Source organism: Macaca nemestrina, chromosome 1 (genome assembly GCF_043159975.1).
Source record: "Macaca nemestrina isolate mMacNem1 chromosome 1, mMacNem.hap1, whole genome shotgun sequence".
In the NCBI taxonomy this organism is placed as follows: domain Eukaryota; kingdom Metazoa; phylum Chordata; class Mammalia; order Primates; family Cercopithecidae; genus Macaca; species Macaca nemestrina.
This window is the reverse complement of record NC_092125.1, coordinates 159607773-159626273: the sequence shown is the minus strand read 5'-3', so window position 1 is coordinate 159626273 and position 18501 is coordinate 159607773. Positions and strand designations below refer to the sequence as shown.

Below are 18501 nucleotides of genomic sequence, written 5' to 3'. Positions count from 1 at the left end.
ATTTATTTCTTTATTTTCTCTGATTGCCCTGGCCAGAACTTCCAATACTATGTTGAATAGGAGTGGTGAGAGGGGGTGTTTTTGTCTTGTGCTGGTTTTCAAAGGGAATGCTTCCAGCTTTTGCCCATTCAGTATGATATTGGCTATGGGTTTGTCATAAATGTTATTTTCAGATATGTTCCATCAAACCTAGTGTATTGAGTGTTTTTAGCATGAAGCAATGTTGAATTTTATCGGAAGTTTTTCTGTATCTATTGAGATCATTGTGTGGTTTTTGTCATTGGTTTTGTTTATGTGATGGATTACATTAATTGACTTGTGTATGTTGAACCAGCTTTGCATCCCAGGGATGAAGCTGACTTGACTGTTGTGGATAAGCTGTTTGATGTGCTGCTGGGTTCGATTTGCCGGTATTTTATTGAGGACTTTCACATTGATGTTCATCACGGATGTTGGTATGAAGTTTTCTGCCAGGTTTTGGAATCAGGATGATGCTGTCCTCATAAAATGAGTTAAGGAGGAGTCCCTCTTTTTCAGTTGTTTGGAATACTTTCAGAAGGAATGGTACCAGATCCTCATTGTACCTATGGTAGTATTTGGCTGTGAATCCATCTGGTCCTGTGCTTTTTTTTTTTTGGTTGGTAGGCTATTAATTATTGCTTTAATTTCAGAACTTGTTATTGGTCTATGCTGGGATTCGACTTCTTCCTGGTTTAGTCTTGGGAGAGTGCATGTGTCCAGGAATTTATCCATTTCTTCTAAATTTTCTAGTTTATTTGCATAGAGGTGTTTACAGTATTCTCTGATGGTAGTCAGTATTTCTGTGGAATCAGTGGTGCTATCCCCTTCATCATTTTTAATTTCATCTATTTGATTCTTCTCTCTTCCTTTCTTTATTAATCTAGCTAGCAGTCTATATATTTTGTTAATTTTTTTTTTTCAAAAAAACCACCATATAATCTTTGACAAATCTGACAGAAACAAGCAATGGGGAAAGGATTTCCTATGATAAATGGTGCTGGGAAAACTGGCTAGCCATATGCCACAAACTGAAACTGGACCTCTTCCTTATACCTTATACAAATATTAACTCAAGATAGATAAAAGACTTAAATGTAAATCCCAAACCATTAAAACCCTAGAAGAAAACCTAGGCAATACCATTCAGGACATAGTCATGGGCAAAGACTTTATGACTAAAACACCAAAAGCCTTTGCAACAAAAGGCAAAATTGACAAATGGAATCTAAGTAAACTAAAGAGCTTCTGCACAGCAAAAGAAATTATCATCAGCATGAACAGGCAACCTACACAATGGGAGAAAATTTTTGCAATCTACCCAGGTGACAAAAGTCTAATATCCAGAAACTATAAGAAATGTAAATAAATTTACAAGAAAAAAACAAACAACCTCATCCAAAAGTGGGCAAAGGATATGAACAGACACTTGTCAAAAAAGCCATTTATGCAGTCAACAAAAACATATGAAAAAAAACTCATCATCACTGATCATTAAAGAAATGCAAATCAAAACCACTACGAGATACCATCCCATGCCAGTCAGAATGGCAATTATTAAAAAGTCAGGAAACAATAGGTGCTGGTGAGGCTGTGGAGAAACAGGAACTTTTACACTGTTGGTGGCAGTGTAAATTAGTTCAACTATTGTGGAAGACAGTGTGGCGATTCCTCAAGGATCTAGAATCAGAAATACCATTTGACCCAGCAATACCATTACGGGGTATATACCTAAAGGATTATAAATCATTCTACTATAAAGACACATGCACACATATATTTATTGTGGAACTGTTCACAATAGCAAAGACTTGGAAGCAACCCAAATGTCCACCAATTATAGACTGGATAAAGAAAACATGGTACATATACACCATGGAATACTATGAAGCCATAAAAAAATAATAAAATCCTGTCTTTAGCAGGGACATGGATGAAACTGGAAGCCATCATTCTCAGCAAACTAACACAGGAACAGAAAAGCAAACACCACATGTTCTCACTCCTAAGTGAGAGTTGAACAATGAGAACATGTGGACACAGGGAGGGGAACACCACACACTGGGTCCTGGCAGGGGGTGGGGGGCAAGGGGAGGGAGAGCATTAGGATGAATAGCTAATGCATGTGGAGATTAAAACCCAGATGATGGATTGATAGGTGCAGCAAACCACCATGGCACATGTATACATATGTAAAAAACCTTCACGTTCTGCTCATGTATCCAGAACTTAAAGTAAAAATTTTTTCTAAAAAAAGATTGGTACTGAGAGGGTGTTTCCTTCTGATATTTTTCTCCAAGAATTATGAGGAGGAGACATTCCTTAAAACTGAGAGTTGGGGAAGGGTGTGAGATGTTTTAGGGAAGAGCTGATGCTATGAAATCTTCACTTGGAGAGAGGGTAAGGGAGTGCATAATGGCTGCCAAGCAGTACTGGGAGTCTATTTGAATTATGTGAATATGAATTTAAAATGTAATACTTGTAGGACTTTTAAACCTTTTCTGAGAAAATTTTAATGCCTCTGGAGCAGACACTATATAGACAGATGATTTAACCAGGACTGGACGTTTGCTGGCCAAGTGTAAGAGGGACAAGTAGGAGGATTAAAGATGTTCATAAGGTAGTGCCATATTTGAGGGGTCAATAGAATATATAAAGACTTTCCATTAACAAGGGAGTATATACAGCTTTAATTTTCACATATTTAGGTTTTACAGGTAACTTTATTTTTCGTATTGGAAACTCACAAAAGGTTCTGTCTTTTCTCGCTAAGTGAAGATCCTCTAAAGAAACAAAAAACTCAATTTATTATCATCATGATCACTTCATATTTCAAAATAAAGACCAAAGAGTAGGGAGGACACAACTTCAGGATAAAAGACAGCCTTTCAAATTAAATTAAATAAATTTAGTTTTCTAGAACACTCAAAATATTGTTCTTATTTTACTATTAATGAGTAGAAATTATTCATGGACCAGTACAATGTCACTGACAATCACTTGGCAATCACTGGTGTACACTACGGATGCAGAATCGGAAAGACGTAATCCTAGATCCTGGTTCTGACAGCTATCAGCTATGTGATCTTGAGGAAACTGCATAATTTTTGTGAACCTCTGCAAAATGAGGTATCTTTTCCCTACATTTCAATAAGGTATCTCATTTATACATTGCAATAATAACTACTACCACACAACATTCTATGAATATCAAATTTGATCACACATGTAAAGTGCCTCATATAATGCCTGGAGTATATCAAACACTCTTTTATGATATCATTTGTTATGATGATTGACTTAAAATAATGAGGTTCATAAATTTGGAAAGGAGATTTTAATTCTTATAAAGTGTTCCAGCCTGTAAGTTGGCCATCTTGACGGGCTAGGAATGGGCAGAGACCAAAAGCAAGCACTTTGAGGATGGGGAGTGGAAAAAGAATTTACATTGAATGAGTTGGCCAAGTATAAATATTCAGCAGATTATAGTAGAAGCTATGAGTATTCACAAAGAGGGAGGATGTGCACAGGTGTAGTAAGCAAACATGCATGTTACACATGTCTCATGCTCACTTTGGGGTGGAAACCTAACACTTTAATGCATTATAATTCAGCCCTATATACCAGAAGATGAAGCAGTAACATGAAGGCACTCAAATGCACAGCCTCTGTGAACCAGCCAGAACCAGTCCATGGCCAGTGGTTTGTAAGGAGAAAGTTACTGAAATCAGTCTCTTGTCCAATCAAAGCTGTAGTTATGGCTTGCGGAACTAGTTATGGCTTGTCAGTTACTCAGTGTCACATTTGGCAAGCTGCAATTGTTTTAATATTGTTTATCTCACTGCCAGAGGAAAAAGCAAATCTTTGTTGTAGTTAGAACACAGTTTATTCTTTAAGTGAAGGGGTGTGCAAATTAACCCTTGCCTGTCATGGCCTTCTGCCCTGTTTTAACATTCTCCTTTTTTCCCTCTGTGAAACTACTATTAAAACCGAGTTGTATCCTTTATAATCTTTTCATCCTTATCTTTAGTGTCTCATAAAATAAATCAGACTACAAACTCCTTTAAGGTATTTATCAATTCTGGTGAAACAGGGCAGGTCTCCTCTTATTGAGACAAAAAGACTGAAGTAACAGTATCTGTACCTTTTTTACATTTGCTTCCAAAATGATAATTTAATATTCAGTTGGAATTAATATGTAATCCCAAATTTGGTTTAAATCTTTACCCTGTCAATGGGTTTTATTTTTGTAACTGTTTTTAAAAACAAAATAATATTTGTCTTTTATTGTGAGTTAATTATAATTCATTTAGTTACAAGATTCCAAAGATGAAAATTAGAGAATGCAAGAGACGGTCTTTCATATATCAGTCAGAAGTGTAGTGGGTACTAGAATGATTCTTGACTCTCTCCTGAGTAAACATCTTTCAGGACCTTATGAAATTGGTCAATCAACTTTGACCAATATATACACAATAAGAAGTCTCAACACTCGCTTGTTCATTTCAGATTGGAGATTGGAACCTTTTATGTTAACTTGGAATTGCAGCTCAAACCTTAAAGTTCACTCAAAAGTAACTAGTCAAACATATGCCTCCAGGACTACCTAACGAATATCCTTACACAACCACCCTGTCTGACCTATTCAAGTAGAAGCCTAGGGAGAATTTTGAGGAATTTCTACAAGTAAAAGTTATCTAATTAGAGAAAGGATGCAATGGGAAGGGGGTACTTCCACAGGCAGGTAAGGAGCTCCTGCAGGAAAAACTGCTCACAGAGACTGGGCTGCCTACAAGTGCACTTTTTGTGACACCAAATGCTGTGTGTTTCCAAAAACAATCAATTCTCCAAACTTCCAACACCAACTGAGGATTCCACAACTCAATTCAATTCTGACACTATCTACACAGAACTAGAGCAGACTGCACAGGTTAAGGGGTCGGTTCCAGAGAACTACCCCTTCTTCAGATGCCAGCTGCAAAGGGGTTGCTCAGGCTATCCACAGTACATCCACCGACTACAAATTTGGGGGTTCCCCCAACACTCTCCTCAGGTTCAACAATTCACTAGAATAACTTACAGAACTCAGGAAAGCACTTTATCTATGATTACTAGTTTATTATAAAGGATACAACTCAGGAACAGCCAAATGGAAGAGCTGTGTAGGGCAAAGTATTGGGAAAGGGGTACAGAGCTTCCATGCCTCTCCATGCACACCACCCTCCAAGCACATTGATGTGTTCATCAACCTGGAAGCTCTCCATTCCTGCCATTGTTAATAAATAAAGGTCTCATTACTTAGCCATGATTAAATTAAATCATTGGTCAATGGCAACTGAACTCAATCGCCATCCCTCTCTCATCCCTGGAGGTTGAGAATAGGCCTGAAAGCTCCAAACCTCTAATCACATGGTTGGTTTTTCTGGAGAGCAGCCATTGCTCTGAAGCTATCTAGAGCCTCTCAAGAGTCATTTCATTACTACACAAAAACAGTAAGCTGTAAGGTTTTAAAGAGCTTTGTGCCAGGAACTGGGGACACAGAACAAATATATATATATGTGTGTGTGTGTGTGTGTGTGTGTGTGTATATATATATATTAGTATATCACTCTGCAAGAAAAGAAAACTAGCATTTTATTTTGCTTTGGACATTTGCCAGGCAGTGACCTGATGACTTGCCCTCATGACACTTCCAGAAAGGAGCACTTCTTGTAAGACAGAGAGGAAGCACTGAGCTTTTGTTCCCTTCCCTAAGGAAAGGGAAAATAGGAATTAATAAGAGCGCATTTGATGGCAGTGAATAGAGTTTATTCTTCAATAAATTGGTTATTAATTATATACAATTAATAATATATAAATATATATATGTAATGCCTATTAAGCCAAACACTCATCTAGTCATGTTGGACACAACTGTAAACAGAAGAAAGTCCCGGTTCTGTTCAGGGAGTGTATTGTACGTTGTGGAGGAGATGGACAATAAGCATGGGAGCATACAAATGCCATTGTTTTAAAGGTGGTTCCTATAAAGGAAAAAAAGGAAGAAAACAAACCACAGCACAACAAAACAGAGTAATGGGGTAGGCTGTTGGGAAATGGGGTTATTTTAGGGAAGCCCTCACTGTGGAACTGATATTTGAACAGAGTTTCCAGTGAAATGTGGAAGCAAGCCACATAAAAATCCAATGGACTTATTTTGCTTCTTATCAAAATAGAAATGAATACAGAGACTTTAAAATAACATAAGAAAATTCAAGTTATAGTAATGATCGTTGAAAAAGTAGAAAAAAAAGAGTTTGGGTAGTCTAATTGTCTGATAAGCATGCCTTGTTTACATTTTATCAGCAACTCTTCTTTGTGTAGCAATCAGAACAAGAATAAAGAAAACGCTTTCCATTTTTTGACTTTCACACAGACTAATGGTTTACAAGAAGTTATTTTTTAAATCATGCAGACTATCTATTGCCTTCTAATCGATATGTGGAAATCAATGATCCAATGATGTCTAATGAAATTTGAGGGATGTAATGCTTCTCTTAGTTCTTTAAATGAGAAAGCTTGAATTACATGGATCGATAGACAATGATCCAAACTGCCCTTTCTGGCAGGCAGCCTGACTGAGCAAAAGGATATATCCAACTAAAGAACTGGGTTTACAGGCACTTGGTAGAACTGCTTTCTCTTTTAAAATCCACTAAGTGGTTTGCTTTCTTTCTGTTATGACATTTCTCTTTTATTTGAATGGTAGTCAATTTTGGATTTGACTTTTGACCATAACACACTGTCTGCTACTTTAGAACAGGAGTTGAGCTCTAATAATTGTTTTACTTCTCAACCAGCACATTAAGTATAAATAAATATTTGCCTTGTTCCTTAAATTCTAGCTATAATAGACAATACATTTAAGTTGTTCAATAACTAAAATTTTTTTAAAAGCACACATTGAAAGCCTTTACTCCCATCCCTGACTCTATCTCCTCAATGCCCACCTATCCCCTCAACTATACCCAGTAGTTAATGACTTTCTTGGATATCTTTTAGGTGTTTCTTCATGCAGATGTCTCCAAATTAAAATAAATAACCTTAAACCCTTTTATTCAAGTCTTACACAAAAATAAACAACTGATATGCTGTTTCGCTCTTGGCAGTTTTTTCATTTAATAATGTATCTTTCTATATCAATACATTGAGAACATCTTTGTACTCTGTTGTAGCTGCATGGTATTATTTGTGGCTATATTTCTGCCATTATAAAATGTCTTGTAATCAATAACCTTTTGCTTTGTGGTAGGCAGAATTCTGAGATGACCACCAATGACCCATGCCTTTGTATAATTCCTTAGCCTTTGAGTGTGGGAGGAACTGGTGACTGTAATAGAATATCACTCTTCTGATTAGTTTACATTATAAGGCACATTTGCCTTAAGAATTATCCTAGGAAGGCCTGATCTAACCAGTTGAGCCCTTGAAAGAGGAGATTCTCCATGGCCGGTTTTAAAGGTTTTAAAGATAGAGGGACACATGACAAGGAAAGTAAACAATCGTTACTTGCTGACAGCAACCACCAGCTCACAACTCCCAATAAAATGGAGACCTCAGTCCCACAACTGCAAAAAAGCGAATTCTGCCAACATCCTAAAGGTGCTTGGATGAAGACCCCAAGCTCCAGATGTCACAGCCCAGCCAACACATTGAGTTCAACCCATGACACATGAGCAGAAAACCTAGTTATACCTGGAATTCTGCACTATAACAACTGTGAGATAATGAACTTGTGTTGCCTTAAGCCATTAAGTTTGTGGTAATTTGAATGTATGGCTCTTCTTTTTCAGTTTCCCTGGATATTCTTACTTACTTAGATTTTTTCAATAAGCTTTTTAGAGTCAATTTTTATAGTTACAGAAAAACTAAACTTGTGATGTATTTTTAATTAACTTAGGAACAACTGATGTCTTTCTTATTTTGAGCATTTCTAATTTAAGAACATATTAATTCTGCCTGTTTTTTACATCTACTTTTATTGAGCAGAAGAAAATATCTGTGAGGTAAAGTGGATCCCTAATTATTTAACACAAGTTTCTTTCCAGGAGATAGTTGAGTTTTCAGCTCTACACAAGGAGATAGGTAAAAGTACCATCTTCTTCCAATGAAATATGGATCATGTCCTGTGAGGATGTTTTGTGTGTGCATATGAAAGAGGAAAAAAATGAAGGGAAATGAAGGGAATAGGGAAGAATAGTGGAATGAAGGATGAGGATTCCAGTTATTTCACAGGAAGTTCCTTTTGAATACCAATAATGGAGCCAATCCAGCTATAAATGTTTTGGGAGGAACTCCACTGGTGTTCTCAAATTCAGGAGAATCTCTGGGGCATAGAGAAAGGCCATTGCCACAATTTCCTAAAGCATATGTAAAGAGTGACAGACTACCTTACCGTATACTAGTTGCCTTGGGTCTTGTCATTGTCTCCAAGAGATTTCTAACAAAGTGTCAAAAAATGAATGGGTTAAACAACAGAAAGTTATTGTCTTACACACCTGGAGTCTAGAAGTCCAAATTTAAGGTGCACCTGGGTTGGTTTCTTCTGAGGGCTGTGAGGGTACATCTGTTTCCTGCCTCTCTCCTACCTCCTTTAGTCTCAGGATTTTTTCAGCTATAGATGGCATTCTCTCCATGTCTTCACGTGACTTTCCCTCCACACATGTCTGTTTCTGGGTCCAAATTTCTTCCTATATATAAGAACACAGACGTATTAGATAGAGCACATCCTAATGACCTTATCTTAACTTGATCATGTGCAAAGACCCAGTTTCCAAAGACTACCTTCATGGGTACTACAGATTAAGACTTCATCATCTTTGAGGGCATACAATTCAACCCATGACTGGTCTCCTCAGTGGATTTTATACAAATATCCAGTCCTAATTCTCATAAAAACACGGAAAGTTATTTTTTAAAACCTCTTCTAACTCTTGTACCACCTTGTAACTAAAAGACCCTTGTGATTTGTTTTAAAAATATATCTAAAACGGTAAAAAGTTAAACTTTCATAAGTCTGAAGCTCTTCAGAATTCTTAAATGGTAGGTTCAACGTAAAATTATAGAGGGTCATGTTTTCTTAAATAAATTTCTGACTCATTGAATGCTTTGGGAGAAAAATTAAACAGACAAAATTAACTCCAAACCTGTCAATTGCCAAGATACTCGAAAATAAAAAAGCTTAATTTTACTTTATTGCATTACTTGAAATTTAGTTAGCATTTCAGGGGGAAGGTAAACGTGAATTTTTATGAGTCTTTTAGAGCTTAATGAGTTTTATTTCTTAAGTAAACCTTTATCAGAGGAAATTAACATCTTACAAGATTTTAAATGGAACAAAAACAAAATCAAAAGCTAGTGTTGGTAAAGTTCACAGCCTGAAACATTATCACTTAATCATTTGTTACCATATGCTGGAGATCCATTATACCACTGGTTGCAGCTTTTGAGAGCAGACTTACCTACTTCTAAAAACAATCAGTTACTTATAATGCCTTGGAATAAAATATTCATCTATATACAATCTAATGAGAAATATATTGTCCTTTATATTCTTTTTCATTCTGCTGCTCTTAATTTAAACTTTTTATCTCTTTTTTCTTGTTTTTTTATTTTCTTCTCATCTGTTTTTTTTTTTTTTTTTTTTTTTTTTTTTTTAATTTGTCATTGGGGTAGAGGTGCCTTTGAAAGAGATGAACATTGTAATCTAGACTTGAGGAAAAGAGAAGAAGGAATGAACTTGATCTAAAGTTCTTTTGTCTTCTTAGTAACTCTAATTCTACTCTTTTCTTCTGTATGCAGGCAAAACATTTTAGCTTTTCTCTATTTTTGTGAAAAGACTGATTGGCTGAAAGCCTAACACAGCTTCTGTCTTTCTCCTTTCCTCTCCTGCATTGTCCTCTGACTTTACCTCCCTCTTCCACTACTGTATCTAATGACCTTGCCACAGGAGCTACAATCAGCCATAAGGAGAGCCTTACTGGAATCACCTCCATATTAAAAATATCATCCTGGATTCCACCCTCATCTTTGAAAATAGAACACCCTTCAGTCTACAGAAATTATGCCAACTCACTCAGCTTAGGAAAGACATCCTATTGTTTTAGTTATTATTATAAAGGCTGCTATTTTTATCTTTGTTAAATTTTTTTATTCTTTTCCTTAAGCATGTTTGTGGAGTGTTAAAGCAAAGGGAGAAAAATAATCAAGCCAGCCAAAGTGAGCAGGTTTCTCTATGAAGCAAGCAGAAGGTGGCATGACTGCTCAGATATTCTTTGTAGGACAGTTGCGTAGAAAGATAGTATAGCCTTAGTGTAACCATAACATCAGATCACAAGAAAAGGAAATATAGAGATCGTCTGTTTAAAAAGTTCCACAGGTGAGTAACCTGAGGTCACAATCTTGCAAACCGTGGCCGTTGAGGGTCCACTGATTACCACTAGTACACATTCTCTCCTACTACCTTTTGGTAACAGAAGCTTCCAAATTTTGGCTTGGCATTTGACTTCATAGCTACAGTCTACATTTCAAAACTTCTTTAGTTTTCTATTTTTGCCATAACAAATTATCACAAATATATTGGCTTAAAATAACACCCATGTATTATCTCATAGTTCTATAGATAAGAAGTCCAAGTGGACTCAGCTGGATTTTTAATTTTTTAATTAACATATAATACTTGTACATATTTATGGTGTCACATAATGATGTTTTCATACATGTAATGCATAGTGATCATATCAAGGTAATTAGCATATCCATCACTTAAACATTTATCATTTCTTTTTGTTGAGAACATTCAGTATCCTCCTTGTTGCTATTTGAAATTATATGTCATTATTAACGATAGTCATCATACTGTGCTATAGAACATTATAACTTATTCTTACCTAGCTGTAATCATTTAACAAATTTCTATTTCTCACTTCTCCCTACCCTTCCCAGCCTCTTGTATTCTCTATTCTATGTTTTACTTCTATGAGATTAACTTTCTTTAGCTCCCACATATAAATCAGAACATGTCGTGTTTAACTCTCTGTTCCTGGCTTATTTCACTTAACATAATATTCTCTGGTTCCATCCATGCTACTGCAAATGACAGCATTTCATTCTCTTTTATTGCTGAATACTATTCCATTGTGTATATATACCAGATTGTCTTTACCCATTCGTTTGTTGTTGGACACTTAGGACGATTCCATATCTTGGCTATCATGACTAGTACTTCAATAAACATGGGAGTGCAGATGTCTTTTCAATATACTGATTTCCTTTTTTTTTTTTTTTTTTGGATAAATGCTCAGTAGTGGGATTGTTGGGTCATATGTTATTCTATTGGTAGTTTTTGAGAAATCTCCATATTGTACTCCATAGTGGTTGCACCACTTTACATTTCCACAACAGTGTATACAAATTCCCTTTTCTCTAGTTCCTGGTGAGCATTTGCTATTTTTTGTCTTTTTGTTAATAGCCATCCTAATTGCTGTGAGATAATTGCTCATTGTGGGTTTTATTTACCTTTCCCTGGTGATTAGTGATGTTGAGCATTTTTTATTTATTTGTTGGCAATTTTTATGTCTTCTTTTGAGAAATGTCCATTCAGATCATTTGCCCATTTTTTTCTGGATAAGAATTCCCTGTTAGCTGAATAGTTTACAAATATTTTCTCCTATTCTGCAGGTCACTTTTTCACTCCATTGATTGTTTCACTTTGAGCCTTTGCAGAAGCCTTTCTATTTAATATGATCCCACTTATTTATTTTTGCTTTTGTTGTTTCTGCTTTTGAGATCCTATTCATAAAATCTTTATCTAGAACAATGTCTTGAAGCATTTTTCCCATGTTTTTTTCTAGTCATTTTATAGTTTCAGGACTTACATTTAAATCTTTAATCATTTTGAGGTGATTTTTATAAAGAGTGAGAGGTGAGGATGGGGTCTAATTTCATTCTTTTGCAGATGGATATCCAGTTTTCCCAGCACTCCTTATTGAAAATACTGTAATTTCCCCAGTGAGTGTTCTTGGCATCTTTGTCAAAAATCAATTGGCTGTAGATAAATGGATTCATTTCTGGGTTCTCTATTCTGTTCCCTTGGTCTATATGTCTGTTTTTATGCTGTTTTGGTTACTATAGCTTTGTAGTGCATTTTGATGTTAGGTAGTGTGTTATCTATACTTTTGTTATTTTTGCTCAGGATTGTTTTGGCTATTTGGGATCTTTTGTGATACCATACAAATTTTAAGATTGTATTTTATTTCTGTGAAGAATGTTATTGGTATTAGGACAGAGACTGCATTGACTCTATAGATTACTTTGTGTAGTATGGTCATTAAAAATATTAATTCTTCCAATCCATGAGCATGAGATGTCTTTTCATTTGTTTGTATATTGACTCAGGGCCTCACAACACCAAAATTAAACTGGTGGGTGAACTGGCATCTTACCGTGAGTCTCTGAGGAAGAAACTGTTTTCAGTCTTGTTCAGATTGTGGGCAGATTTTAGCTCCTTTTGGCTGTTAAAACTGAGGTCTCTGTTATCTTGACACGTGGACCATTCACTTTCATTCTGACAATAGCATGATGAATCCTTTTCACGTTCTGAAACCCTGACTTCCACTTTGGCTGCCACCAGAGAAAGAGCTCTGTTATTAAGAGCTCCTGTGGTTATATTAGTACCAACCAGATAATCTAGGGTAATTTTACAGTGAGTGTATTAGTAACATTAATTATATCCCTTTTGCCATATAATGAAACATATTCATTGGCACAATATTGGGGAAAGTTCATGGGGTGCAACGTGCTGCCTACCACTCTCTTGTGCAAGAAGCAGCTATGCTAGGGCCACCATTCTGCAAAAGTCAGAGGGCATCATGAACCTTAAAAGATGATTAAATTATATCTCCTGAAGGTGTGTAGTGTGGGAGAACTGTACTATACATCTAGGTTTTAGCCAATAGGAGGTAAATGGAAATAATTTGTACATTTTAGATTATTTTATTAAGCCCAAAGTCTCTTCCCATGTTTCTTTCCTTTCTCCCTTTAAATTAACTTAAAAATAACAGTAATCGGAACAATCTAGGAAGCCATGTGTTGAAAATGGCAACACCACCCTCCCAAACCCAAACCATTCATTTATGACCTATTAAGTAAAAGACAAAAACAATTAAATCTTATTCCAGCCACTGTATTTTATGGTTTCTTGGTTATGGCAGTGGAGCTTGATAATGGTGCTGTAGAATCAGAACTAAAATCCAGGCCCATTCATTCCCAGTGCAGCACTTCTTGTCACCTTTTGTCTCTCCTTATTCACATGTGTGTTTAGTTTCAAACACTGCCACTAATCATGGGGCCTATTGTTCCAGGTTCCTTCTCATTCAGTAGTTCTAACATCCTCTGGTCTCTGGTTCATTATTCTTCTCTTGTGTTTTTCAAAAGTTCTGTAAGAGGCTGAGATTGGGGAGACATAGCAAGACTGGTTGGAGGGTGAAAAGGCATAGTTAAGGCTGATAATAATGAAGGTGAGGGAATTAACAGTGGTGCATGAGGCTGACTTATGTAACGCTTTCAGTCTTTTTGTATAAAAAATCTGGGGTTAAAAAATATGTATCATTATTTACGCAAATTCCTGAAATTTGGTGGATAATTCTAACACAAAATGAAATGTATCGTAATAAAGAAAAAGCAAGTCACGTTCCAGTAGAATCCAAAAAAATTCAGACTTGTTCATTTTGCATACAACATAAATATGAAGAGTAACTAAGTAATTTATTGAAAAATTTGATATCTAAAGTGTGCATTCATAAAACAATAAGTTACTGACAATACCAAATGAAGCAATAAATAGCATTTGCCCATTCCAATAGCTGTATTTTTCTCCATCCCCTTCATTAAATGGCATTCAAAGTCTTTGTCATGTTCCAGATTTAGCAGTTTTATTAATCTTGGCAGCAATGTGGGCATTGTTCTGATGAAATCCTCTCAGGAAAGAATTCAGCCAATGTCTGTGACCCCTTAGCCTTTTTCATGCTGGCTGATAACTTTTGTCTTAACTTCAATTGTTTCTAAGGCTCTGAGCCTCTTTGAAACAGTTAACTGACACAATTTTAGGCATTATTTTTAAAAATTTAAAACATTACTTAACAAAGTAACCCTTAGAAAACACATGTGTTCATAGAGTGCAATCAAAGACAGTTTGAATAGTACAATATCCCAGGGCAACTGGGAATGCAAATGATGGCTGAAAACCATCTTGCATTGTGCTGTGAGTCAGAGTTTCATATCAGGTTTTACTTAGATAGTTGGAAGGACTTTGAACCCACAGTATGACTAACAATATAACCCTCCTCCTGCAAAGATAAAAAAAATAATGAATTTCTCTCAGGTATTTCAAAGTGTATAACTACACAATTTCTTTCTATATATTAATAAAGGTACTACTTTTTCACTTTATTCTTGAAACATAGAAAATGATTGTGAATAAACTGGGTTGTGAATTTATCTACCACAGCCAGGTATTTGTTATATTTGTTACTTGTTCTAGGGATGACTGAGCAAAAGGAATTAAAAGAAGGAATTAAAAGAAGATGCCTAGGAGAGGTAGAAATAACGTTAACAAGCAGAGACCAGACAATAAAAGTCAATAGCTCCCTGGAAGAGGAGCCTTTGGCTACCTATATTGCATTTGAAAAAGTTATTTAATATCTCTGACCCTGTTTTCTCATCTAAGATATGGGGATTCTAGGATCTACCTCTCCATGGATTTTTGAGAATATAATGAGAAAAAGGTAGTAAACATATACCATGGTTCTAGTAACCTAATGGGCACCCAATTATGGTTTCCTCTTACTCCCTCTACACACCCTTTTCTTAGCCTTTATAAGTTAAGAGAAACTTGGAAGGAAAATATTTAGCAAATGAGACATTCCTTGGGTACAAATTAATCACCAGTCTCAACTATCTGAAACTCCAGAGGGTGGAATAGAACTCATATCCTTTGCCAAGCTTCTTCCAGGTAATATTTCTCTATCTTAAAGGAGAATATTATACCTAAGTTTACATATATTAGTTTTTTCTTGCTGTATATCAAATAACCACAAATTTACTGATTTTAAATAACACAAATTTGTTACATTTTAGTTTCTTTGGGTTAGAGGTCAAAGTCTAGCTTAAATAGGTTTTCTGCTCAGGGTCTTACTGTGTTAAAATCAAGGTTCCAGCTCAGGCTGTATTCTCATCTGTAGCTCGTGGCTCTCTTGAATGTGGTTGGAATAATTCCATTTCCTGCAGTTGTAACACTAGGACCCCTATTTCTTGTTGGCTATTCAGTGGGGGTCACTCAGTGACTAGAGGCCACTCACTGTTAGGTTCTATCCAACCTTCCACAACATTGCCCCTTACTTCTTTGTTTAAATATTTCTCACTATTTTATTTATTTTTTATTTCAATAGGTTTATGGGGAACAGGTGGTACTTGTTTACATGAATAAGTTTTTTAGTGGTGGTTTCTGAGATTTTGGTGCACTCATCACCTAAGCAGTGTACATTGTACCCATTGTATAGTCTTTTATCCCTCACCGCCCTCCAACTCTTTCCCTCAAGTCCCCAAAGTCCATCGTATCATTCTTATGCCTTTGCATCCTCATAGCTTAGCAGCTCCCACTTGAGTGAGAACATTCAATGTTTGGTTTTTCCATTCCTGTGTTACTTCACTTAGAATAATGATCTCCAATTCCACCCAGGTTGCTGCAAATGCTGTTATTTTGTTCCTTTTTTTATGGCTGAGTAGCATTAAATGGTATATATATTCCACAATTTCTTTATCTGCTTGTTGACTGATGACCATTTGGGCAGGTTCCATATTTTTGCAATTGTGAACTGTGCTGCTATAAACATGTGTGTGCAAGTATCTTTTTTGTATAATGACTCATTTTCCTCTGGGTAGATGGCCAGTTGTGGGATTGTTGGATCAAATGGTGAATGTATCTTCAGTTTTTTAAGGAATCCCCACACCATTTTCCATAGTGGTTGTACTAATTTACATTCCCACTAGCAGTGTAAAAGTGTTCTCTATTCACTACATCCACACTAACATCTATTATTCTTTGATTTTTTGATTATGGCCATTCTTGCAGGAGCAAGGTGATATTGCATTGTGGTTTTGATTTGTACTTCCCTGATAATTAGTGATGTTGAGAATTTTTATATTTTTTGGCAATTTGTATATCTTCATTGAGAATTGTACATTCATATTCTTCACCTACTTTCTGATGAGATTTTTTGTTTTACTCTTGCTGATTGGTTTGAGTTCCTTGTAGTTTCTAGACATTAGTCCTTTGTCAAATGTATCTATTGTGAAGCTTTTCTCCCACTCTATGAGTTGTCTGTTTCTCTACTGATTGTTTCTTTTTCTGTGCAGAAGATTTTTAATTTAATTAAGTCTCATGTATTTATCTTTGTTTTTGTTGCATTTGCTTTTAGGTTCTTGGTTATGAAGTCTTTCCTAAGCCAGTGTCTAGAATGGTTTCTCCAATGTTATGTTCCAGAATTTTTATGTCTTCAGGTCTTAGATTGATTTTTGTATAATGTGATATATGTGGATACAGTTTCATTCTTCTATATATGGCTTGACTGTTATCCCAGAACCATTTGTTGAATAGGGTGTCTTTTCCCCACTTTATGTTTTTGTTTGCTTTGCCAAAGATCAGTTGGCTGTATGTATTAGGCTTTATTTCTTGGTTCTCTATTCTGTTCCATTGGTCTATATTCCTATTTTTTTTAACCAGTACCATGATGTTTTGGTGACTATGGCCTTATAGTGTAGTTTTAAGTCAGGAGGTGTGATGTCTCCAGATTTCTTCTTTTTGCTTAGTCTTGCTTTATCTATGTGGGCCCTTTCTTTGTTCCATGAGAATTTTAGGATTTCTTTTCTAGTTCTGTGAAGAATTATGGTAGTATTTTGATGGGAACTGCATTGAATTTGTAGATTTCTTTAGGAAGTGTATTAGTCTATTTTCATGCTGCTGAAAAAGGCATGCCTGAGACTGGGGTAATTTATAAAGAAAAAGAGGTTTAATGGACTCACAGTTCCATGTGGCAGAAGGCCTCACAATCATGGTGGAGGGAAAAAGGCACATCTTACATGGCAGCCAGCAAAGAGACAATGAGAGCGAAGCAAAAGGGGTTTACCCTTATAAAACCATCAGATTTCATGAGAGTTATTTACTACCATGAGAACAGTATGGGTAAAACCACTCCCATGATTCAATTACCTCCCATCAGGTCCCTTCCACCACACATGGGAATTATGGGAGCTACAATTCAAGATGAGATTTCACAGCCAAACCATATTATTCCACCCCTGACATCACATTTCAATATCAATCTCAGGTCCTCACATTTCAATACCAATCATCCCTTCCCAACAGTCCCCCAAAGTCTTAACTCATTTCAACATTAATTCAAAAGTTCACAGTCCAAAGTCTCATCTGAGACAAGCCAAGTTCCTTCCACCTATGAGCCTTTAAAATCAAAAGCAAGTTTGTTACTTTCCAGATACAATGGGGGCACAGGCATTGAATGTTATATCCATTCCAAATGGGAGAAATTGACCAAAACAAAGGAGCTAAAGGCCCCATGCAAGCCTGAAAACCACTGGGGCAGTCAAATATTAAAGCTCCAAAATTATCTCCTTTGACTCCATGCTTCACATCCAGGTCACACTGATTCAAGAGTTGGATTCCCATGGTCTTGAACAGCTCCACCCCTGTGGCATTGCAGGGTACAGCTTCACTCCCAGCTGCTTTCACTTGCTGGCATTGAGTGCCTGCAGCTTCTCCAGGTTCACAGTGTAGCCTCTTGTGGGTTCTACCATTCTGGGGTCTGGAAAATGGTGGCCTCTTCTCACATCTCCACTAGGCAGTGCCCCAGTGGGGACTCCGTGTAAGGACTTCAACCCCACATTTCCCTTCTGCACTGACCTAGAAGAGGTTCTCTATGAGGGCCTTGTCCCTGCAGCAAGTTTCTGCCTGGATGCCCAGGCATCTACATACATGGTCTGAAATTTAGGTGGACATTCCTAAACCTCAGTTCTTGACTTCTGTGTACTGCAGGCTCAACACTATGTGGAAGTTGCCAAGGCTTGGGGCTTGTATGCTCTGAAGCCACAACCTGAGCTGTACCTTGCCCCTTTTAGCTATGGCTAGAACAGCTGGGACACAGGGTACTAAGTCCCTAGGCTGCACAGAGCAGGGATGTCCTGGGCCCAGTGAAGAAAACCATTTTTTCCTCCTAGGCCTTCAGGCCTGTGGTGGGAAGGGCTACTGCAAAAGTCTCTGATGTGCCCTAGAGACATTTTCCTTTGTCTTGGTGATTAACATTACTCCTTGTTACTTATGCAAATTTCTGCAGCAGGCATGAATTTCTCCTCAGAAAATGGGTTTTTCTTTTC

The 18501-nt window shown here is 36.6% G+C and overlaps 1 long non-coding RNA gene across 2 annotated transcripts in view; it reads right to left on the bottom strand.

Moving 5' to 3' along the window:
- The window catches only part of LOC105482645 (uncharacterized), a 180122-nt gene that overhangs the window by 111403 nt on the left and 50218 nt on the right, over positions 1-18501 (bottom strand). For both annotated transcript variants that reach the window (XR_011609221.1, XR_987739.2), the window contains exon 3: positions 8556-8747. This is a non-coding gene — a long non-coding RNA (uncharacterized lncRNA). The remainder of the gene's footprint in view (positions 1-8555; positions 8748-18501) is intronic.